This window comes from Plectropomus leopardus, chromosome 19 (assembly GCF_008729295.1).
Source record: "Plectropomus leopardus isolate mb chromosome 19, YSFRI_Pleo_2.0, whole genome shotgun sequence".
Classification (NCBI taxonomy): Eukaryota; Metazoa; Chordata; class Actinopteri; order Perciformes; family Serranidae; genus Plectropomus; species Plectropomus leopardus.
Window position 1 is genome coordinate 27,404,729 of NC_056481.1, and position 24,616 is coordinate 27,429,344.

At 40.4% G+C, this 24,616-nt stretch overlaps 1 protein-coding gene across 3 annotated transcripts in view; it reads left to right on the forward strand.

Annotated features, from left to right (window-relative positions):
- Nucleotides 1-24,616, forward strand: part of jmjd1cb (jumonji domain containing 1Cb) — a 175,036-nt gene that overhangs the window by 37,144 nt on the left and 113,276 nt on the right. The gene's annotated exons all lie outside the window — the stretch shown is intronic.

A 24,616-nucleotide genomic window follows, 5' to 3' on the forward strand; every position in this document is an offset into this window, starting at 1 on the left:
TCAATAACAACATGGGGAGGATTTTGAAAGGAGAAGTAGCTGCAGATAACATGTAACAGGTCTGTGTGGAATTCCCAAATCAAACTACACCACACATGGAACAGTTAGAGGTATCATCCAGCTGGGATTATTCAGCAGAATGTACTTTATGCCATTGCAGTGATTTTGGTTAGTAAATTTATAGTTTATATAACACAGTCAAGCTAAAAATGTGAGGACGAGAACTTGAGTATGTGATGTCATCAAGTGACACTTGCTAGAGTCATTCCACATGTTCATTTAGCTGTAGAGAGTGATAATAGCCATTGTAACTTGTACTTCTGTCACTTAAAGGGGCTCCCGGTTATGGGCTGCTTCTGTCTGTATTTTAACAGTCAAGGGAGTTCAGGGAGCAGAGCAGTTATTTTACTTTAAGATATAATTTGTAACTTTTCCACATTAAAATGTCTAAAAACGAATAGACCAGTCTCATATATTTAGTTGAGTTGTGTAATTGCATTTTCCCAAATATATCCATGGCCTGCCAATGGCTTCATATCCTCTTTGTGTGTGTCAGAATTATGGTTGTCTGCCAGAAGCCGTCATAAATAAGCTTTTGTCGGATGTAGCGCAGCAAACGTAAACGATGAGGAGACCTCTGTATAATTTGACTCCTGGTAAAAATCGGCTGATTGGATATTAAGTTATTAGAGAAACACGCTGAACAACCATTAGCAACACTGACACAGCTTTATTCAATGTTTTTACTAGTTCACATTGCTTGGTCTTTTTGATTTTGAGAGGAAGAGACCTCTGTGCACAATTTGGCTTGTGGTAAAAAATCACTGAACAATGAACACTAAAGGTATCCTAACCAGGAGCAGCTGACTGCAATGACAGAATTGCTACATATTTTGTAATTGTTTTGATGGTGACCCCTAACAACAGAAAATCACATAATGTATGTTTTATTGTTTTTATGCACAAACTTTACATTACTGGTCTCCATTTTGTAAACCATGATAGTGTTTCAGATTTTTCAATTTACCTTTAAAGCAGCGGGTTAGTTGTGATTTATTTCCAAACAGTATGACAACCAATCAACAGGCCGCTCAAGTTTCAAATTCATTACAATTAATGTCAAGGCTGCATTAATCTCCATTGCTGTGTTTAAAAAAAGGTAACAATGTGGTCAATCTGGTTTTGGCTACATAGATGTGATTTAAAAAATGCTATTAACAGTTTGGCTGCAGTAGGTGAGGAAGGATGTTTGCCTGACATGTTTCGGTGCATTCAAAAATCATTTAATTAGAGCACTGTTAGTGAGGATTAGCAGCCATGTCACTGGACATAAATGTACATCATCTCGAGGCTGGTTGACAATGGCAAATGCCTCATAAAATCCTGTGTTTTGTCCTTGATGTGCGAATGCAGTGAGTCTACAGGATGTTCTGTATGAAGGGGTCACAGGGGTCAAATGCTAGCTGCACTAATGAATAGATGCTGCCTTGTAGGAGAAGGAGCTGAATGCTTTGTGTGAAGGGTAGACCCAGTAAGAGCCAGTTCCTCTACCCAGGGCCATGGTTTTGTCCTTTCATTTCTGAAAAGTGCTCTGTTAATCGTCTGTATTTGGTGTTTTATTTTACATTTTGATTTTACATGCTTGTAATGCATAAAAAAAAGAATGCTCACCGTGTGTATGTACACCATTTACTGGTCTGAACAGTGGTGTCACTGGGTTCATTTACCAGCTAGACTCTCTTCTCCCAGGGGGATCTGAACTGGCTGAGTGCCACCATTATCAGACATGTTCTCTCTAACCTCAAACACACATATACTCACACACAAATTTAGATGGCACTGACTTATTCATTAGCCAGCAAGAGTAAAAGAGCTTTCAAAATGTCCCCACTGAGTTGAACTTCTGAGCTGCCAAAAGATGTTTTTTTTTCCATGTTTTCTCAGTCAAACGGTCTTAACGGAGACTGATGACCCGCCAAAGTAACAAGTCAAGATGTATGACTCACCAGCCAATCAATACTGCTCGTATTTTGGCTGATGGTTAGTGATAATTTAAGGCTGAGTGTTTTGGTGAACCAAATTTACCGGCAGAGACACTAAGCATTCAGCATGTTTTCATGCACAATTAAGACAAGCTACAGTTATAGCTCCATTAGCCCATTTAATTGGACTACTGTCCTTGTGCCAGTGTAAAGGAAGCTGGGAGAATCTATTTATTGATGAAGTATGTCTGACTCCACCAATAGGTGGAGTTATGCCCTCTTCCAGCTAGTTGTTGTTGGACCTTTTTCTGGTTGACCTATTCACACACCAAACAAGTTAGCAAGCAGCAAACAGGCTGCATGTCGAACGGTGACAACATGGATAACTTTTCAGCTCTGTACATTTCCTTAGGACTCTACGCTTTATTTGGTACCTTCGTCTTTTTTTGTTTTCTTTCCTTCATCTTCTTTGGTTTTTCACAACTCTCTCCTGTGAATTTATGCTGTTCAACTTCCAGGTCAAAGCCCAGCACGGGGACTATGAAGCATGTGCAGAACACCTAGGCCAGTTGGACTGAGGCATATACATGAAAGAGTAAATTGACCCCCTACCGCTTTATCCAGGTGTTTTAGTCTGACTTTGAGAAATTCGACTTGGTAGGATTTCAGTCAGACGAACATATTAACATGTATTTTATAAGTCCAGTTTTAGTTGGAATAACACAACTTGACTTTTCCTAACATCATGTAAAGGTAATGACAGAAAACCAAGACACTAAATGTATGATCACTAATACCATGACACATTATATCTGGAATACAATGGGTTTGTGTGATTGAGCACAGACAGATACATAAGCAGTGTAAATGCAAATGTAGGGAAGAATAGACAGAAGCAGTTTGCAAAAAAGGAGTATCTTACTCATCCCTCTTTTTTGTAAGATCTGACTTAAAGTTTGATAAAGGCAATAGCCATATATATGTGGTGCTAGTGTGTATCTGTGTGTGATTAGATATGTGACCTTTTCCCTCATAGAACAATATAAATAATTGATTTGGGAGAGACTGTGGGAGAGAATAACAGAGAAGGGGAACATTGATGTGGCGTCTGCTTGTTGTTAGCTCAGTGTGTTTGAGACATTGGGCTCTAAATACTCGACCAGATGTTGTTTTGCATGCAGATCCAAGTCATGAATGTGCTTCACATTACACACCCTCATTGTTCTGCCTGGCTTTCCAACATTCACACACTATGTTTCTGATGAAATGGTGGTGGGTTAGAGCAAAAACAGTCTAATTCACAGCCCAGGTTGCTTGGTGCAGTTAGTGAGAAATCATCCATATTTGTACTTAGAGTTTAACAGTATACAAAAGATATATATGAGTCAGTTCACTGGCAGCGTTAGTCTTACTGGATTGCAGCTGGAATTAGAGGGGAGTCTGTGTCATGTAAGCCAGTAGTGCTGGATGAATGTGTCTGTGGTTCCATCACTGCTTGTCGCTGCTTGTCTCTGCCTGGATTCAAACTTCTTGGTGCCTGAAGGCCTGTGAACCACTCCTGTTGGGAGGCACTCACTCAGACAGAATCACTATGCTGCAGTCAGAGCGCTGTGTGTGTGGAAGAGGAAATGAAGCAGGCATATATTAATAAGAATGGAATTAACAAAGCTTCGAATACTTAACTTCACTTCAAGTTTTGAAATCTTTGCGTCTGTTGGCCTAGTGGTTTAAAATGCATACTCGTTTTGTAACAGTAAACCAAAGTCACAGCTCGGGTCATATTCTGTTAGAGATGAGTCGATTTCCAGTTTGGCCAGTCTGGTCCAGTTTACAAGTATAAACCAGTTTGATTTTATGCAAACTGGTCAAAATGACATTTGTCATGTAACAGTTTCTTTAAAATTGAAAAGTAGGCTCTGTCAGCTAGCAATGTAAATCCAACTTGTATTGCATGAATACAAAGCAATATGACAACTCAATAGATGTACGTATTATTTTTGTTTATGAACAGACTAACACTGCCATTTATGTTTCACAGGCCGTGCAATTTACTGCTGAGTTGAACACCAACATTAAGGACATAAAATTTCAGTAAGAGTGGTGCACATTAGCCTTGGCCTGTATTAATGTTTCATACCATCATACCTTCCTGAAATGTCCCCGCAGCATTTGGTATATGACTATATAAGTGTGTGGTGCCATCAACCCCCTGACTGTGAGTGCGTTACTTAGTTTCAGCTTTTCAGACCAATAAATACAAACACAAAACAAGACAAGGTTAAAACCTAGTATATGGCTGGACCGTGTACAGTGGTTCCCAAGCTTTTTCCTTCAGGGACTTATTTACTATCATACAGTACACTGAAGACATATGTTAGGGATATTTCATATTAAATTCAGAGAAAAGTTGAAAACAAAGCAATGTGCCTGTGGCTCCAGGCCCCCAAATCACTACGTCTACCCCTGGTAATAATAATGAGAGCTCAGTTCGAGCTGCTGGATGAGACACGGAGTGATGCACTCTAAAATATTTCCATCCGAAGTCTGACTAAACCTGAAACAAAATAGTCTTTAGAAATTTCAAGAAGTCACTTTCCACCTCTAAATATTTGTCTCTTGGTTCATTCAGACACTTTGGTGTTTTGAGGAGAAGCTCCGCTCTGTCTGTCTTTTTCTAGCAGCTGTTTGATCTGAGATAATGAAACGCTGCGCGTTGTCAAATTATCGGCTGTATTCTACAGTCAGTCGTTCACTGCATTACATGATTGTCCAACACTTCTGGTGTCGCAGTGTTTTTGCGTGAGATTTGCTTTGGTGTCATGAGAGCGTGAGACTGATGGTGAAAGTGTGTGTCACATGCGAGGGGTGTGAGAGTTGGCAACCTTGAAATATGTTAAAATGCAGAACAATAACCTCAACCTTATACGCAGTCACACAGTGGAGGGCAGCTGCTTTCTCTGGAGCTGTACCCGCTGATCATTAACACATCCTCCCTCTGCAGCCCCGCTCAGATGTTTTGATGCATTGCGTGTGTGAGCATAGAACTACAACAGACAGAATGTGGACTGTAGCACAATACCACAATCTCTCTGTGATGGCGGACCGTGGACATATTCTAATTCTTCACAATCTACTATCGTCATATCGCACACCCCTATGTCTGAGAGTGACGTGATACATCACATATCTCCAATATCCCAGGGTTGATTCCAGCTAGAGATGTTTGTTGCATATCATACCCCTCTCCCTTTATCGCTGCATTTCCTGTCTGTATATTTACAGTCTGCATCAAAAGAAAGGCAAAAAAAAAATGTTTTGTAGATTTCTCACATTACAGTATTCTGTCGTCGATCAATTGAGGGCTTCTCGCACTAAGCACAGCTTCTTTTAGAGGCTGAGATTTCTTTGATAGATTGCTTTTCCTGAAAGTCAATAATGAACTTTCCAGCTGATGTGAAACAGTTCTTAATCTGACAGTTCATTCTTCACCTTGTAAACGGTTCACTCACTAGCTTTCTCTTTCTTATCGCATCTTGCGGCCCTCATCAGTGAATAGCGTTCTTGGCTCAATTGTTATCGAGATGGTTCAGCTGTTCATGCACTGAAGTTCTTTTCCTGGGCAACATGATGACATGTAGTAAACTTTTATCTCTATGGCTGTTGCATTGAAATTGTATCATAAACTACAAGTTATTTCTGTTGACAGCAGTCTGACCTTTTAATGACTTCACTCTTAGAAATACTTACAGTACAAAGACTGCCTGCTCATTCAGCTGTAACATGTGTCTGACTGCAGTAATAACAGGCCTGAGTATGGTAACAATATCTCCCTCTGCAAAGTTCAGAGATGAAGAAAAGGGGAAAGGATAACAAGAAAAAGAGAGGATAGAGTTGAAGAAGAGAAAGGGGGAGAGGATGAAAGAAGTGAGTAACAGACAATCCAATTTTCACAAGTGCCTCCAGTCGCTTGTCTTGTGCTATGAAACAGGAGACGCTCTTTGTGTGTGTGTGTGTGTGTGTGTGTGTGTGTGTGTGTGTGTGTGTGTGTGTGCGTGTGTGCGCCAGTTCATTCACGGTAATTAACGCCACTAGAATAACAGCCTCTGGAAACAAGTTGTTCTACTCGCCCAGCTTGTGGAAGCATCTGTGGGTGTGTGTGGAGTCAGATTTCAGACAGGTAACACTGGAATCCATCCACACCCGAGCACATCAAGGAGCAGTTAGAGGAGAGAGTGATCACTTTAATCAGACACCTTAGACACCATGCACTTTTTGTGTGTGACAATCTTAAAATACTGCCTGCACTGTCTTTTATTTTTTATGGATCAAAACTACAGAGGTTGCCTGTAGGATATACAGCTGGAGAAATGTTGATGAGATTGTTGAATTGAATTGAAGATTCTCAGTCATACAGATCATTATAATCGTAGGTGCTAAATCGTAGGTAACTGGAGTTGCTTGAGTTTCTTGAAGATGCTTCACCTCTCATCCAGGTGGCCTTTTCAGTTGTTAATCAGCTGTTGATGAGACTCGACTTTTATAACAGCAATGATTTGTTTTACACAAGTGTTATGTTGGATGTTTTCAGCCCAACTGAAAGGAAAACAGACAGGAAGTGAAGTCCAGAAACCCTGGTCTGTAGGAATCTCGCAGACTTAAATGTTGAAGCAAGGCTTTAGCAGGTTTTCCCTCAAGAATGCAAGAATGCCACTGCTCCATCACACAACACAACAGAAAAACATTGACCACTGCCATCAGTGAACGTCATCTTACTTGCCTATCAGCAGACGAAGGTCAAAAGGTGTATACCTGCCCATACTGATGTGCTGCCGATAAACTGGTGTATGCCTAATATGAAGATCCAACTGTACTTATCATGTGATTAGGTTGCAACAAACAATTATCATTATGGCTTAATCTGCTATGTTTTGTTTATTAATTATTGTTTCTTTATATGTCTAAAAGCAATTTTCTAAAGACCTGGGAGACATCTTCAAAAAGTTTGTTTTGTCAGATGAACAGTCCAAAAACAAAAGACCATAAGCTAACCATAAGGGTTTAGCGAATGTGAAATTTTTTTAAACTTGTTTGATATTGAGCCAAACACTGGACTGGCATAAAGACACCATGTCACAACAGAAAGTGAGTGTCTAACTATCATGTAGCATTGTGTAACACTGGAGCTTTCTGTCCACACTGAATCCATTGAATATGCTCCTGTGTCACTTTATATAAACAAACCACACAGCTATCAGCTGTGAGCTCGATATCAGACTGGAGATGTAAACACAGCAGTCTTCTTGCTATTTTCCTACGTTTCCTACGTACGGTGATTTCCCTTCAGTCAGCTGACACCATGTTTAGGAATTTTTTGTGAAATAAGGAGTATTCATATAAATAATTCCTCATTTCAACTTCATGAATGAGCCGGTCCTTTTTTCCACTGACGCACTTTCAAAGCGATTGACAGGTTGAGCTCTTAACAGCGTTTGCAGCCAGTAAGGACAGCTCTTTTGTCACCTTAAAATCCAAAGTGCTGACATATTGGTGCAGTAAACTACACACGACCTATGTGACACTAGTTGCTCCATAAGTATGTTACAAAACCGGAAATCAACCCAACTTTATTAAACATCCCATAAGACAAAGAAAGGCAACAAATTATCACATTTTACTAGCTGGACAGAGACACTGTTTGTCATTTTTGCTTTGAAAATAACTCTATGACCAATCAATCAACAAAATAATGTTCTTGTAATCTGATAATTGATTAATTGACTCATTTTTGCAGCTCTGTTTCTGGCATCCAAGTCAAACTCCTCATGGTTTGTTCAGGAAACAACACACTCTTAAAAAAATACTAAAAGCTGCTCTGTTGAAATTGCACAAAGCTGAGAGTTCAAGTGGTATGTGCACTCCACTGTGCATTTTTCTGTTTTTTCTGTGTAGCATTGTGGATAATAACCTCTTCTCTACAATAATCTGGAAAGCAGCTGTTGACAAAAAAAGTGTCAGTGTGTAAATAGTACTCTCAAATCACTTAATCAGTGTTGAGGCAGCTTGAGAAGCACACAGAGAGCGGCTCTCAAAGGTGTGAGCCGTGCTGTCAAAGACATGATCACATCTGTGCTGGTGGAGGTCTGACGTGGTGTATTTGTAGTGAAGGAGGAAACTAAGGTCAGCAGTAAGCTCCTCCCCCACCCTCCCCCTGTACCAGGCTGTTCCTCTGTAATAGCCTGAGATGTCAGAGACCATTTGTCTTCTGCAGCACACACGCGCCACACACACTCATTCTTGTTGCTCTCCAAACCCAGTGCAGACCTACTTTTGCATGCTCGCACAAATAGAGGTCTTCTTTGTTCACTACATCAACCCCAGAACACTGTGTGTGTGTGTGTGTGTGTGTATAAAATACTGCCCAGAGGCCTCCACTCTGTCCTTCAGGCTCTCTCCCTCTTTCTCTCTCTCTCTCTCTCTCTCTCTCTCTCTCTCTCTCTCTCTCTCTCTCTCTCCCTCTGAAACACACACATTTCTTCTTTCTCCTCTCTTCCTCCTTCAGTCCTTCTCTCCCACACACACAGACATAGGCACGCACGCACGCACGCACGCACTCAGTTAACCCTGGTGAAGTCACATGAATCAGTAGTAGGACCCAGCCCTACTGTGTTTCCCATGTTGGCCTGACACAACACCACTGAGCAGAGTTCACGTGATTGTAATCTGACTACCCGTGGTCTCTGTGTGTGTGTGTGTATTTATATTTGCCCTCCTCCCAGTCAAAGTCTTAATATTTAAACAGTATAGATGATGTGATCCATAACAGAGCTTCAGAGACTACATAAAGCTGAGAATAGACCATAATGGAGCTAACAAGTCTGGTAAATTGGCTAGTTGGCACTTGTTAACCAGCCAGCCTGTTGTTATGGTACATTTGTATAAACAAATCATAAATTAGGCATAGTTAACTAAATAGGCAAACACCACTATACTTAAGTTGTCAGACATGAATACCGTCAGCTATGATTGATCTGAAAATGACATTTTGCCCTGCAAGTTTCTTCTGAGGGATTGGCATGTTAAAATGTTGGTTTTTTAGACTCTGAGGTCGAGCATAGTTGCAGTGATCATAATGAATTTGTCAAAAAAAACAACAAAGCAACAACAGGATTTTAAAAGTGAAAAAATGTTTAATTTTTTTTTAGTCCTTTAATCATCCTGTAACATTCAGATTCATTTTTGGACCCTTTCTGGGGTTAAGACTCCCATGTTGGGAACCACTGATCTAACCCCTTGACTCATCCACAACTTAGCATTTAGTAGGCTAATTACAGTTTGCTGCACTTGTATTTTGTGATGACTGTTAAAGGTCAAGTTTGTAAAATTTAGGCAGAATTGAAAGGGCCTCGCAGTGAATTGCAGATTGCAACCATCTAAACCTTCTCCCAGCTGGACTTCCTTCAGTTTTCATTATTTAGGAGGTTTTAATCAGGAACATAATTATCCACAGATATCTCTTCCTCCTTAAAACAAGCCATGTGATTTAAACACCTCTAAACGAATCTGAATAAAGCAATTTCACATTACAAATTAGTGAATCTTTGACATGGCTTTGCATCTCAGAGACGGCCTCTCATCGGCACCCCTTTTTTCTTTCATAAGTTAATGTGTCCTCACCTTTTTCTGATCCAGACTTTTAGAGGGTTTTCACTGGGAGATGGATTATCCACAAAGGTAGTTCCTCTCCAGAACAAATGGATCCATTGATTTAAATTGCTAGAACCACTGAATAAAGCACTTTAATGTTTTGTTCCAGCACGTAATTTAGTTGTGGTGGTCCACTACAAATAAATGTGTGGGACACCCGGTATGACAGTGTCACAGTCGTTTGACTTGCGATTCATAAATGAAAACATGTGGGGCATATGTGCTCAAACATTCGACACATTTAGTGATGAGCTTCTGCTAGTATGATTGGAACACATTGTTTCTATGGAGGACTATCCTTAAGTTTGGTGCAGATTTTCCCACAAAGACCCTACCAACATCAAAAACATGTTAGAGGGGCTGCATACTAAATTTAGTGAAAGCTTTAGCCTGTGTTGTATTGAAACCCATCCAGCAGGACCCACTCTGAAGATCAGCTCTGTAGATGTTAGGCACAAAGTCATCTGTTTGCTGTCTGTGCAGGATGGATTGAATGCTAACACACACATGTGCGTGCACAGGCCGCAGGCAGGCATTGCAGGCTGGAGAAGACAGGAGGGATTTTCCCATACTGCCTCTGCAGCGGCTGCCCTAGATTCCACCAAACGATTGTCTCGATGCAACTCGGCTATTATTAGAGCTGTATTATCAGGAGAGATGGAGTGAGTGAGCGAGGAGGGAGGAAGAAAATGCAGAGAGGAAGAAAAAGTGGCAAAGAGAAAAGAAAAGCATGCCTTGTTTTCTTTCAGTTTGTGTCCTCCCCTTCTGCTGAATATTCAACACTTTTCTCTTTTGGTTTCCACCAGAAGTTTGTGTTCTCTACAGTATTCTGTATGTCAGCCCTTGGTTGATATAAGCTCCATGGAAGTTTCAGAGTTTGGCTGCAGTGTAATTGAATGTTGTCAGCTCATCTTCCAATCTGGCTTATGTTGGTCAAAGTGGCACCTCATGTGATTTCATAAATTCTTCAAATGATGCTTGTCACAAGTTCTTAGAAAGTGTGTTTCAGGACATTTGATTTACAGTGATCTAAAAGAGGGAGGAGCTGTAAAGACAGGAATGAAATTATTGCTGGCTTATAATCAGCTAGTTTTACGTTTGACTGATCAGACTTTTTTTCAGTAGGTGGCATATCTAACGACAGGCCAGAAAGCTTTATCAGAGTCTTTTATCCAGCTGTGATTGTAGTGCTGGTCACTACCGCTGCTGCTGTTTCTGAGAGGAGCTCTTCATCCACAGTGTGCATGCCAATGTTGTTTTTTACCACAGACAGAGCTGATTAACAGGCTAATAATGCCTCAACAGACAAATCTGATCTCATCACTTCCCAATGATGAACAGACAGCTGTAAAGGCTGCACCTCAGAAACAAATTGGATTTGGCGACAGTCTAAGTCCGTAAGTCGGTTAGCACACTCAGGGTCAAACATTTAGAAATTAATGGATTACGAGGGCAGCATTTCTGTAGGCTTCTCTCCACAACTATTACTCTCTGCTGTTTGGAAATGTGTTTGCTACTCTTAAAAGCAGGCATTCTCAAAGTCCAGACACCAGTCTGAATCCAGACCGAAAAGCAAATCAATCCAGACCCAGTCCACACCTTGTGTAAGGAGTGCAATAATACAGTGTAATGAAGTGTACGTTTCTTACTTGAAAAAACATCTTTTATAAATTTCAATAATTTGTTACTTTTGTTGAATATAGTCTATTTGGAGATTTTTACAGCGATCCTGTCCCGACATTAAACCTTAAAATGTTATAGTTTCCTCTTTGACATCGTTGACAGGCAGCAAGCATATTATGTTTAAGTCATCATATGACAGATTTCAGAGGTTTGCAAGCAGGGGTCTGTTCAAAACTAGCAAATGACTTATATAGCTAATGGGTGTTCACATTCTTGTCCTGTGGGCACGAAAAAGCAAGATTTTGGCGTCTTCTATCAATGTACATTACCATTTTTAGATCTACTTATCTCTTGTAATTTGTGGAACATTTCATACCAAGTTGCTCATTGCCTTTTTACTCATGTTTTTGAAATAAATCACACCAATGTGCTTAGGGTTCAAAGGTTTGAATACTAGGGCTGGGTTAAAAAAAAACAAAACGATTTAATTGATTTGAATTGATTTTCCTTTGAATGGTCCGATATCGATGAATAAAATCCAAAAATCAATCTTTTAATGTAAATGTGCCGTGGATGTATGGTACAGCTGGTAGCAGCCTGCAGTCTCAACCCAGTGATCCCGTGACCCCCCGTGATCAGCATTTCGCGCACATGGCACAAGATTTCCTGAGATGTCATTGCTAGGTGAGGTGAACATTATTGAACATTGGATTGGATTTAAAATATATGAGGAAAGCAATGAGTTGGACACAAGCAAAGCCATATGCAAGATATGCAACTTAGAGGTGAAATACTGTGGAAAGACCACGAATCTCCGCAACCATTTAACGAGACATCGCCCACAAACGTCTGCAAAGACATCGGAGCTGAAACAAACCCACCTGGAGAGGGCATTTGCGTATAAGTTACCAGCAAACTCTCCACATGCTCAGAAAATAAGGCTGTTGCAACGTGCATATGCAAGGATATGTGACCATACAGCGCTGTTGAAAACGATGATTTCCAAAGCCTCATTAAGGCTCTGGAGCCACGCTACGTTTTACTGACACACAAACAGCTAAGAGAAGTGACAGTCCCAAACATGTATGCAGATATTAAACAGAGCATCGTAACTTCAATTCAGTCAGCAGAGAGAGACGCCCTGACTTGTGACTGTTGGACATCAAGAGCAACGGATTCATACCTGACAGTTACTGCTCACTACATAGACGATGACTGGAGCCTCATGTCTCATGTCCTACAAACCAGGGCAGTTGAAACCAGCCACACGGCGAGTAATATATGTGAAATGTTGTCTGAGGCGATAGGAGAGTGGATGAATGAAGAAATGACAGAGAACAGACACAAAGGGGAGTACAGAATAAGAATGCCTTAAAAGCAAGACACAGTCTCACCACACATTTTGTCAGAGAGCGCTTTTTTCAGTTTTTCATTGTATGCTTTAAGTTGAAGTTTCCAAGATTTTTCCAACATGTTTTAAAAAAAACCTGACCTATTGCACTATTTCAATTTCTTTACTTTTACTTATGAATTAATATATGTTTGTTTCTCTCTTGGTTGTTGTTCTTCTGATATAGTTGATGTGTGTATCACAACCACTACAGTATATTGCACAAAAGCTTTGTGAGACAGTTATAGGCAGCAAAGTAGATGTCCTCAGTTTACAAAATGTTTGTTGCCACCTTATTTACAGTCTGCCTTGTGATTTGATTTAATTTAATTTATTTAATTTTTGTGTGTTGGTCAGGTCATGTTTAATAAAAGTACATGATTAATGTAACTGCTTTCGGGTCAATTCTTAATGTAAACAATGTTTTTTTATAATAATGCACCAGGTCAGAGGTTCCTTGTTAAATTTACAGCATTAGGTTTCAGAGAATTTCTTTTATATCAAACCAAAATTGGTATTTAACTGAAATATCCCTGACTGATTCGATATTGAATCCAATCCAATCCAAACTTGAATCAAATCAATTGGGACCTTGTAAATCGAATCGGATCGATTTGGAAAATCTAAATCAATATCCAGCCCTACTAAATACGTGTGAAAAGCATCTAAAAGCAGCACAAGAAAAGTAGTGTTGCTCAGAGTTTCAGAGGGTTCAATTGTGTTATATATTTTGATTTATCTCTATTTGATGAATTCATTTTTTAATCTTCACATTAACTTACTTTGTGTACTTGGATTGATACCTGAATATCTTGTGTCTAATGACCTGTGATAGCTAAGTCAACATATTTTCGGGGCAGAACTGCAGTGCTAATGCAGTGTAGACTGTGGAGGATCAAACCCATTTCAGCCTGAAATCAGTGGTTCAGAAGGAAGTGTTTGAGTTAGTATTTTCCTTGTATTGCGTCTACAACAACACAGTGCTATTTTTGGATGTGCCTTTTCCTTCCCTCTCTTCCTCTCACCTCTCCCTCCCTCCCTCCCTCCTCTCTCCTGGGCCCACACATCCTTCATATGGAGGAGATGAAGGAGGAATAAAGGAGCAGGGAAGCTGGGTCACATCACTCTGCTCAAGGCTGTTTACTTTGCCTATCTCTCTCCATCTTTTTCTCTGTTTAGCTCTTTTTCTGTCTGTCAGTTTTTTTCTTTCTCTCTTCTTCTTCTTACTTTTTCCCATTTCCACACATGCATTCTCTCAAATCTCTGTCCTGCGTTGCATGTCTCCTCACTTCTTGCCATTTTGTGTCTGCTCTGGTTCCCATGTGGGTTTGACAGAGAGAGAGGGAGGGAGAGATGACCTTGTAGAAGAGGGGATGTCTCTTCATGCTGTCATTGGGTATTACTTCAGCTCATGTGCTCTCTTATTCTATCTCTCTACTCCACATTTCTTCCAGCCCAGTGCACCTCCACAACAGAGTCACTCTTCTCCCCTCTCTATGTTCTGTCTGTCTCTGTTGTACTGGAGCTCTAACATGGATGCACCATTTTTTACTCATCTTTTTTTACAGTCTTGTTTATTTTACATTACATTTAGGGTGTTTTATTAGTTTTGTGATTTTACAGAAACTTTAAGATTCCACCAGTTTGTGTGTTGCTCCATTTTGGAGTTGTTACCTGTGGACACACTTAGTGATGTTGGAGAATCTTTGAGTCACTCCGAATCTTTCATCGTGACTTGCCACTTGTCTTTGTTCTCTGCAAAGAGAGACAGCATATTGTATGTAGCTTTTTCAGAAGAAGAGATGCACAAATCAGTCAACTGGTCAACTTTCATCATGATGAGCCAAGATCAGCTGCTCAATCACATGAACTTTTTGACTCGCCAGCCAAGGTGGCTGATGGATGAAAAAAATCCACCGGCCAAGTATTGTTTTTACCAGCCAAAAGGATAAATTCCCTTTTCTTTTTTCACATACACATTTGTTTCAATACATTTAATTGTGGTAATAATGTATTATGTTGAATACAAACCTAAAGAAGAGGCCAGAACAAAATCTGAAGCAAAATTATTTGAATATATTAAACCACCACAGCCTTAGTGTGTGAAGAAGTTTCCTCTGGTAAGCAGTGATGCGCTGGTTATGTTGAGGGCTTTTATTGTGAAAGGTAAAATATGGGAGAGTCTGGATCTTGGTTCAAACTACGGGGCCCTCCATGTTTTTATTTCGTAGTCTTCCTAAGGAGCAGTGTAGAAGCAGCAGAGCTGTGCGCCTCTAAATGACACCGAAACACAACAGAGACTCTCAGCACGGTTTACTACATGACTATTTTGGTATAAACATTTACCTGCCAGTGAGGCAAATAGCCCTCCGAGATTTACTCACCAAATGAAAAATCTAACCGCATTTGGCACTTGGCAGGTGTTAATTTTGAACCCTGCTTGTGAAAGTCTATCGCCGGACTCCTCCTCCTCCTCTCTTTGCAGAAAATAGAAATGAAAGGGCTTCAATTTTATCCATGATAGTTTTTTCAAGCCTAAGTCATCTGTCCCTGATTCTGTGATAAAGTTCCTTACACTGAAGTTAGTGTTGCCACTGTCTTTTTAAATTCAAAGCCTTGTAGTTGAAAAAAAGTGTTTCTGTTACTTGCATGCTGTGCTTCTAAATATTTTTTTTCCAATTTGCACAATTCAATTTTTAAGCCCAATTTTGATTGAATTGCTAACACTGCAGAGCCCTCTTCTTATGACGTCAGCAGCTCAAAACGGCTGCCCCCGTGTTTGGAATGTTTTGGCTTCCTTTTTTGTACAGTGGGAGGAAGCTGAGAAGTGTTGTCAATCTTTATTTACAGTCTTTAGTTGAAAGAAAGCAAAAAAGCAGTTGTGCTGAGTGCTCAGAAGCAGGTGAAGTAACAGGTGAAGAGTAGGAGCTAAAAGCAACTGAGCTATCATTTACAGCACAAGAGAACAGTTCAACTGTGAGTCTGCTTTCAGTTTGAAGGTGTAGGTGTGCAAGTAAACAGTGCGTGTGTTTGTGTGTGTGCAGAGCCAGTAAGAATAGAACAGCTGAAAAATGTAACACAAAGCAGTTGATGTCTTGGTCCCAATGTACAAGCAGTTCCACTGGACCATCCGCGGCGTGGCCCATAAACCCTCAGTAAATGAGTGGTGGGTAATATACTCAAGGAATTGTGGCATGTTCCAGGTGCGATATGTAAAATGACTACTTTGCGAAAATCAAGGAGAGATAGTCACACTGTCTTTATAAGCTACTGGCTTTTTGATTCCCCTGCCCTCTCTCACTACTGCGACTTTCAGATACTACTAATATCTGAACTGGAGAGCTGTCAGTTCATTTCCAGCTTACAGAGAATAAATCATCAGGTTAAACAGCTCTTCGGAAACAGTCTAACGTATGAGTGATAGTGAGCAGGTGAGGTGTGTGTTTTTATCTGCAGAGCTTGCGACTTTTTAGTCACATTTTGCAACTACGGAACACCAGTACAACTTGCAAATATTAGTAATATATGAACTGAAGAGGTGTTAGTTTGTTGCCACTCGCAGTGAATGAATCCTTACGGTTAAAGGTTGCGGCACCATGGGTTCTGCTTTGATTTATTTAATTTTAACAATACTTTATAAAATCTCATTATAAAAGTACTTTGTTTAACTTCCTTATATATCTTATATTGCAATATAGCCTTAAAATATTGTGATATTTTAAAACTCTATCACCTAGCCCTAAGTTGAATTATTCATGATTAGGTCCTGGGTACCAAGATTTCCATCAGTCCATACATGTCTTTCTCCATCCCTTCAGCATCCCCCTTTCTCTCTGCCCCTTCATCTCTCTTTGTCCTCATTCATCTGCAGGTCTTCTCATTGAACGATCGCCCTGCCTTACTCCGCAATTTCAGTAGTAATGAAACCTTGCATATGCACGCACACACACAACACACACACGCACACGCATGCACACACATAATATCTCTGTGTTTTGTACTAGAAGGGAACATCAAACATGTCTTTGCCCACAGCAGCCCTACTTGAATTCCTCTTTTGCATGATGAGATTTCTCTCTCTCCTTTCTCTTTCCCTCTCTCTCTCTCACTCCATCTGACTGTTTGACTCGTTCTTGCTTGTTGGTAATTGCAACGGGAAACCAGCCAGCAGCCCAGCGACTCAGAAGCTGCTTCATATATTTATGTACCTCTGGGGGACCATCTCTCTATCAAAGTCTCTCTCTCTCTCTCTCTCTCTCTCTCTCTCTCTCTCTCTCTCTCTCCTCTGCTGATTGATATTCTGTAGCAGTAGAAAGCAGCAGCAGCAGCATCATTTGGTCTGTTGTCAGGGAAGGGGAGCCTTGGTTACGGTGTTGTCAACCTGGTTGCCGTTGTGGTAGGCTAGTCACTCAGTTTCCAGGCAGCTCGACTCTTTGTGTTCATCCATCTCATACATCCTCCTTTTTTTCCCAGCCCTAATCCTTTTTGCCCTAAGTTGTATTTGACATTTCTTCTCCATCACTGGGTACAGATGATGCTCGCATCTTCATTTCCTCTTTGTTCTTGATGTCACATGCCTCCCATCTTTTTCCTTCCCTTCCATTCTGTCCTTCACTTCATCTTCATCCTCCTTTCTTCTCTACCCTGCTTAATTTTCATCTCTGGTGATGCTTTCTCTCTTCATTTTCATCTTACTCTCCTCTGCTCCTTGATTCTCTTTGTCTGTTTCCTCCCCCATGCCACTGAATTTATTTCTTTCATCATCTCGTCCCTCTATTTTTATGGGTCTTTTCATTGATTGCATAAGAATCAGATTTGTCATTTTTCTTTTCTCCTTTCTCCTATTTTTAATAACAATCAAACATTGTCCTTCTAATAATCAGCAGTTTTACTGTTTAGTTTGTTTCCTTTCGTTTTTTTTGTCCTCTTGTGTCCATTTACAACTCAGAAACACCATGTTCCTCCCATAAAATCCCTTGGTTTTCATTCTGATTGTATTTTTAATCAATCCTTTATGCTTCTACTCCTACACTCTCTGCTCAGACATTCTCATCTTTTCCATCTTATTCTTTATTTATCTCTTGTAACATAATTAGTTCTTTGCATTGTTTTCTTCAGTCAGCCTCCCTATTATTCTCTCTCTTTTTCTGCAGATCTGTGCTCTTGACAGTTTCACATGAGCACAGAGTGACATGACTTTTCAGGCACAACTGCCATCCTTACCTCTGCTTTTGTGTGGTTTTCTCTCCCTCTCTTGTTTCTGAAATAAAAGCACTGATGGCTCTGTATTTGTGGTAGTGGAGTAGATCTTACATGGCAGTCAGACACTCTTGCAGTGTTAAAGTGCCCTCTCCATCATGACTTGTTGATTTATATTAGCCAGTAATACGTTGTCTAATTCACAATAAAATTATTAAAATGATGAAATGATTCACACTGGAATTTTTTTTTAGACTTTCAGTATACATAAGATGCTAGAGTGCATAAAACAGCATCACAATAGAGCTTGTGCTAGTAGAGGATCCCTTGCATCCCCCAACAGAAGTTCAGCTAAGCCCACAATGTCCTAAAATCATAGAAACATCCTGAAATCCCAGAAATGTCCTGAAATCCTAGAAACATCCCGAAATCCTATAAATGTCCTGAAATCTTAGAAATGTCCTTAAATTCTAGAAATACCCTAAAATTCTAGATATGCCCTTAAATCCCAGAAATGTCCTTAAAGCCTAGGAATGTCCTAAAATCATACAAATATGTATGGGGCTGCTATGCTTGCTTATGCCCCTGGCCTCCTGTCATTTTGCAAAAGTTGCCCCTATAAGTAAAGCAAGTGGAGTGTCCCTGATATAAAGCAACTGACATGCAGTTGACTGTAACATTTGTTGTTCCAGTACATGTTGTTTGTGACACGAGAAACATCCGCTGAAACATAAAGCATGATGTTTTTCGCATTTTCTGTTTGTTTGACATGAACGCAGTTTGGTAATTACTTTCATGCCTCAAGACCCTGTCTGTTTCATTCCAAGCTGTAGCAACACAGTGGTTGCTGCAGGCTGTTGTTATAAATGGGGGGTTTGGGGCTGCCTTTCAGCCATTACGTACAGGAGGGTTGTGCCAGCTAAGGAGCACTCCAGTGATTTATTGCACTTCCATTAAGTTAGGGTACTCACGACAGATTAAAAAGAACAGTCAAAGTCACAGCAGCAGCAGGTGAGATATCTCAGCCTATGTTCCCTTGTATAGATCAAACTGTAAAACCGATTCAGCATAACTGTATGTACACACTCAGCTGTCAGTTTAAACCCACCTCCATCAAGTTCTAGATGTTATGAAACTATTTTACACCGGGGTAGATCTAGCGTAAGATCTTTTCTTTAACTTGCTTTGCTGTATATGGTGCAACTTTTATTAACACGACATTGAGAGGTGCTCTGTTTTGTTAATCCCAGTTTTATCAATGGTAGATTAAAAATTCGAAAAATCTCATGTGCTTCATTATCCTGATGTGGTCCTGTATTCTGTCGAAATGTTGACAGTGCAACTACAACAGTGCAATGACCATTGAAACCATGCACCAACCGCACTGTTATCATAATCAATAATAAGGCACTGAAAATTGACAATAATCCCTGTAATCACAAATGCACAAGTGGCTCACATTAAGACTTGTTTGTGGTGAGGTTGACTGTGACGTAACATTTGCTGCAGCGGGAGCAACAGTGTTTCTGTTGCTGAAAATAGTGGTGGGAAGGCTTGGGTTCAAATACATGAACTAGTTGTAATTTTGTGTGTGCGCACTTTTTGTTGTGTGTGCGAGGCCGAAGGGCTGCAGGGCTGTGGGTTGGGAGGTGAACGGGATAAAGGAGTCTTTTTAGCCTGGCTAGTCTACATGTTTTCTGTGCAGTCAAGCTCAATAAATCAGATTAGAGCTTTGGAGAGCAGGATAGAGCTTGCTCTGTGTGTGTGTGAGTGTGTGTGTGTGTGTGTGTGTGTGTGTGTGTGTATGTGTGTGTTGACGTGACTTACAGCAGGGCAGGACTGGGGCTCAGAGACAGACAGACAGAGAGAAGGAGGAGGGTCATGTTGCTGCTTCAAAACCTTATTAACCATCAAAAAAGGTAAAAGAGGCTTGTCGGGCCAGAAACACAACGGCTTCAGTGCTGCAGAATAAAAGTAGGGCCTGTGACCTGATTGATTCAAGATTGAGTCTTCACATCTAGGTCACTCTCAGTGTAAAGGAGAAAACACATTTTTCACTTGCAATTTTATCATGCAAATCACAGTTACACTAAAGAAAGCAAGCAGACAGACGTGGGCTGCAAACACACACACACACACACACACACACACACACACACACACACACACACACACACACACACACACACACACACACACACAGTGTGGACTTGGAGAAAATAGTCCCAGTACATCCTCTGTTCTCGTCTCCTCTGTATTCTATATTCTGTATCAGTATGTGTTCTCCCCAGCTTTCTCTGGCGCTCTATTTAAAAGGCAGATTCAGCTTCTCTATCTGCATTGGTCGTTTGCTTTCATGCCTCATGCTCATTGGCTGCTAGTGGCCTCCAGTGCAGCCAGCCAGAAAGCTGCTCTGCAGCCGTTAGTGATGGGCAGATTATACACCACTGCACCGCGAAACACACATTCACATATAATCACTTATAGTCATATACTGTACATGAACATGCAAATGCAATCATGGAGACCTTCGGATAAACACTTCTTGAATATTGGCCACTGATCCCTCAGAGTACCTGGTGCTCTTCTTTTCACACTCAAGGCCTTTAATGTACAAACCTGAAAGAGGCAGTCAGCTTCATTTATTTCACAAGTGGCAGGCTGAAATCACTCTGACACTATGATGGGACTCAAACTTCCTCCCCTCCTACCCCCTCCCACCTATAGCGCAAATCTAAATCTGCAGGTAAACAGTAATTAATCTTTGGATATTTTCATAGATATCTGAGCTGGGAATGACTTCTGTGGGATACAAAATGTTTAGAGTGTGGTCACTGGCTGGGTGTCATAGCTTATCATTTAATGGGAATTGTGATATACAGAAATAGAACGGCTGAATAGAGATGGCCAAAGTGTGGTACCATTTTCTCTGATTTGTGCATTTTTTTAAAGCATTCTTGTGGCATTTTACAGTTCATCAGAGGAGGAAAATGTTGGAAATGAGTCATAACATTTCACATCAGTCAAACTGTGGCTTTGGACATTGAAATGATGATATAAGAATTGGCACTAATATTACTTATTGAAGCTTTTTTGGTGGCATTTTTGCCTTTATTAGATAGGACAACAGATTGTAGCGTGAAAGGGGGAGAGAGAGGGGATGACATGCATCAAAGGGCTGCAAGCTGGAATCGAACCCGTGGCCACTGCAGCAAGGACACTGCCTTCATATATGGGGGCCTGCTTTATCCACTGAGCCACCTGACATCCCTTACTCATTGAAGTTAGCTTGTGTTCTTCCCCTCAGGTTAAATTGTTTTTTTTTAGTTTATTACTCATACAAGTTTATTTAAAAAAAAAAAAGGTTACAATGTGTTCCTGAGACATTTCACTTGCTCTAAAATTGCCCCTGTGAAGTTAAAGCTGGAATGCTGGATTTTGCATATAGATGTCAGTGTTTGGGGGACGGTTTGGGATGGGAGTGATGTTGGCTGTGGAGCTTGTTTGAGTTGCGGGCTGGATAATTGATCTGTTGATCTGGTCAGAGCTGATCAGATCAATGGATGAGAGGAGCCGCAGCTGCAGAGGTAGAGAAAGTATACTTTTGGAGCCAGCACAGTTATCGATTAAGTTTTCCTTTCATTGCGCCTGGTGTTCCTCTGATCCGTCTGTGCTCAGAGTGTGCTCTGTGCTCCGAGATGTGCATAAATAACAAAATGCTCCAACAGCACTCCTAATGAATGGTCCAGCTCTGAAAATATAAAATCAGTACATGCTGGCAGATGTTTTAATTATCACAGGCTGCCTTAAACAAATGAATATGTGTCTGTTACATTCAAGCCCTTACCAAACTAGTTCAGACAATGCTGATTGAGCCTATCAGTGCCTGGGAAGGCTCTGTGTATTTCTCAGTGTACTGGAGTTGTGGTGTGTGGTGCATGTGGCGATTAAACTATGCTGGCACACTGAAAGTGAGGCATTTTACCATGGCTGCACTCGACTCAGAATAATGCCAGTCAAATTGGATTTGGCCGTTCAATTGGAATATTTAATAATTTGTTTTGTTGAGACAGCAGTATTCACATAGGCTAATACAGTAAACGAGCTAACGGTGCTAACGATGGGTCGTAAATGTGCAATACATTTTTTTGCCGACACTAGATATCAAACAAAAGCCAGAGACTGTGTCATATTGACTTCCTGTAAGCTGTAAATTCACCACTTCTTTACCTTAAGGTGCGGTCTCTCTCTCCCTGTTCCGCTACCTGTCTCCAGCTGCAAAGAGTAGTGTGAGAAGCAAGAGCACTCCTCAGCAAAATCTGGAGACCAAAATGTCCCCATCGACTGAGGGTCTTCGACTGATGATTTTACTTTCAAGTGGCAGCCCTACGTTTTTCAACCAACCAGATACAAAGGGGGTAGGAAGCAAGAGAGACCACAGCGACAGAGCAACAGCTAGGAGTATGGGGGAAGAAAACTTTTTGGGGTGGATGCTCCAGATAAAAATGACACTCAGGGTTCAGAGGAAGCATTAGAGTCTGAAAAAGATTTGAAGAAAGTGCTTCGAGAGGCAGGGGAGATTCAGTGAGCTAATCTGCATGCATATGTTATAATTACTAGGGCTGCACCTAACGATTATATTTTTATTGATTATTTTTTCGATTAATCAATTAATCTATTGATTTTTTTAATTGATCTAACTATTATGTTTTATTACTCGTTTAATAACAACAAATTTACTGAAAATAACATTTTTGTGTTTTACAGTCTGATATAAAGTCTCTCCAAAATAAAATTAATGCAAGAGGTTGTTTCACTCAAGTAAAAGGAATGTAGTGCAATCTACATTTAGCAATCCAACAGCAAAATAAATTAAACAATGTAAAACTCAAGTCACTTTTAGGAGGAGTATCAAAACAGTTACTCCTTGTTACAGTAACAAACCTCAAATCTAGCAGTCCAACAAAACATCTTACAGTAAAATTAGTGCAATTTGAATAACACTATAACTTTTACAGAAATAATCATAACTATTACATTATTTTTGCATCATAATAGTCCAGCCTTAACTGGGCCTTAAGGCATATCGCTGCCTGCTGATATGAGTGCTGTATTTTCATATTTATAAGCACATATTCCACTCATTTATGAAGTTGAGGTAGAACAAACATCTTTGTGTTTCCTCATCTCTGTGACAGAGAGAGACTTTAAACTGCAGTATAAAGTGGTATAGAGTCAACAAACGCGAGCGTCACGCGTAAAAAACGGCGAGCCCCCGTTTCTCTAGATGTGCTGCAGCTGACACGCAGCTCAGAAACACCTGACAAGTGCTGCTCGGGGGAGCAGTGTGCACGTGCTAACTTGATACACAGGCGTCGAAACAAACAACACGCCCGGCGCTGCTCACGCTTTCATCACCCGTGCTGTGTACAATGGTGCGACGCATCGTCGCACATTACGTAAATTGACATCCAGCCCTAATAATTACACATCAACACTGTTTGTGTAATGACTCTCACTGCCAGAGGGGGGAGACAAAAGTTCGGCACTGCACCTTTAATAAAAGCCATCCTTTACAGTAATGGCAATGATACTGTCAGTGAGATGTGACTGATGAAGGCAGCAGTATTAGGAGGACTGCTGCAGACTCACACAGCCTGGAGTGAGAGCTGAAATTGATAACATCAGATGCTGTACAGTTTCAAGTATGGGACCTGCTCTCCTTTGTTCTCTCTGTTTCTTATTTCTACTCCTCACTGTGGCTGATAGGAGCCCACTGATTCAGAGCTGTGTGTGTGTGTGCTTGTGTGTGTGTGTGTGTGTGTGTCCATGGCCAATGCTTACTGCTGCCTCCCGTTGCTATAGCAACAGATTTTTCCCATTCCTGTCATGTGTATGTTTTCCCCGGCTGAATTCTCAGTGCTCTGTATGTGCAGACAGACTACAGTATCATCCTTGCTCTGGACGTGTCAGGGTTATTAATACGCTTGCTGATAGTAATCAGTGTATGCAGATGAATGGCACACTGGATCGACAGCAGGACTTTTGCTCTTCACTTCTCATTGTTCCCCTAATCATGCTTTTGTCTGTATATGGTCATATACGTCTGAATTGGTCCAGATGATAGAGCAGTCAGCAAAAAGAAAGAAATGTTAATACAGACACGTGTATTTAACCCTTAGTGCCCACTTTAATATTACAAACACTCATATTGCTCTGTGCACAAAATGCACTTTTCAAAATCAAGCTTTAAAAAAAAATGTATACACTAATATACTTTTACTTTCATTGAGTTCATTTTAACCAACATTTGTCCTAATCATAAATATCAAATATTAACTTAATTTTCATAATATTAACCCTTTAAATGCCAGATTGATGTCATGATCTCACAATGTTTTTAGATGAAAAAACAAAACAAGAAATGAATTAGTTTCAATTTACTACATGCTAAGTAGATTATTTTTATTATCACGGCATGGGATATGTCAATAATTAGCAGCAACATGCACCTAGTGGAAACAGTATGCATTTTCTCCAAATACGATAAAAAAAAAATGATGCCATCAGGTGGAAAATAGTAAAAATGACAAATCCCGAGGCAAAAGTCCAGAATGACACCCAGAAATAATACAGTGCATATTTTTATGCTTTGATGGCTGTTGGATCAAAAATGTAAGTCCAAATGGGTTTCATTCATTTCAGTTTTTGACCTTAA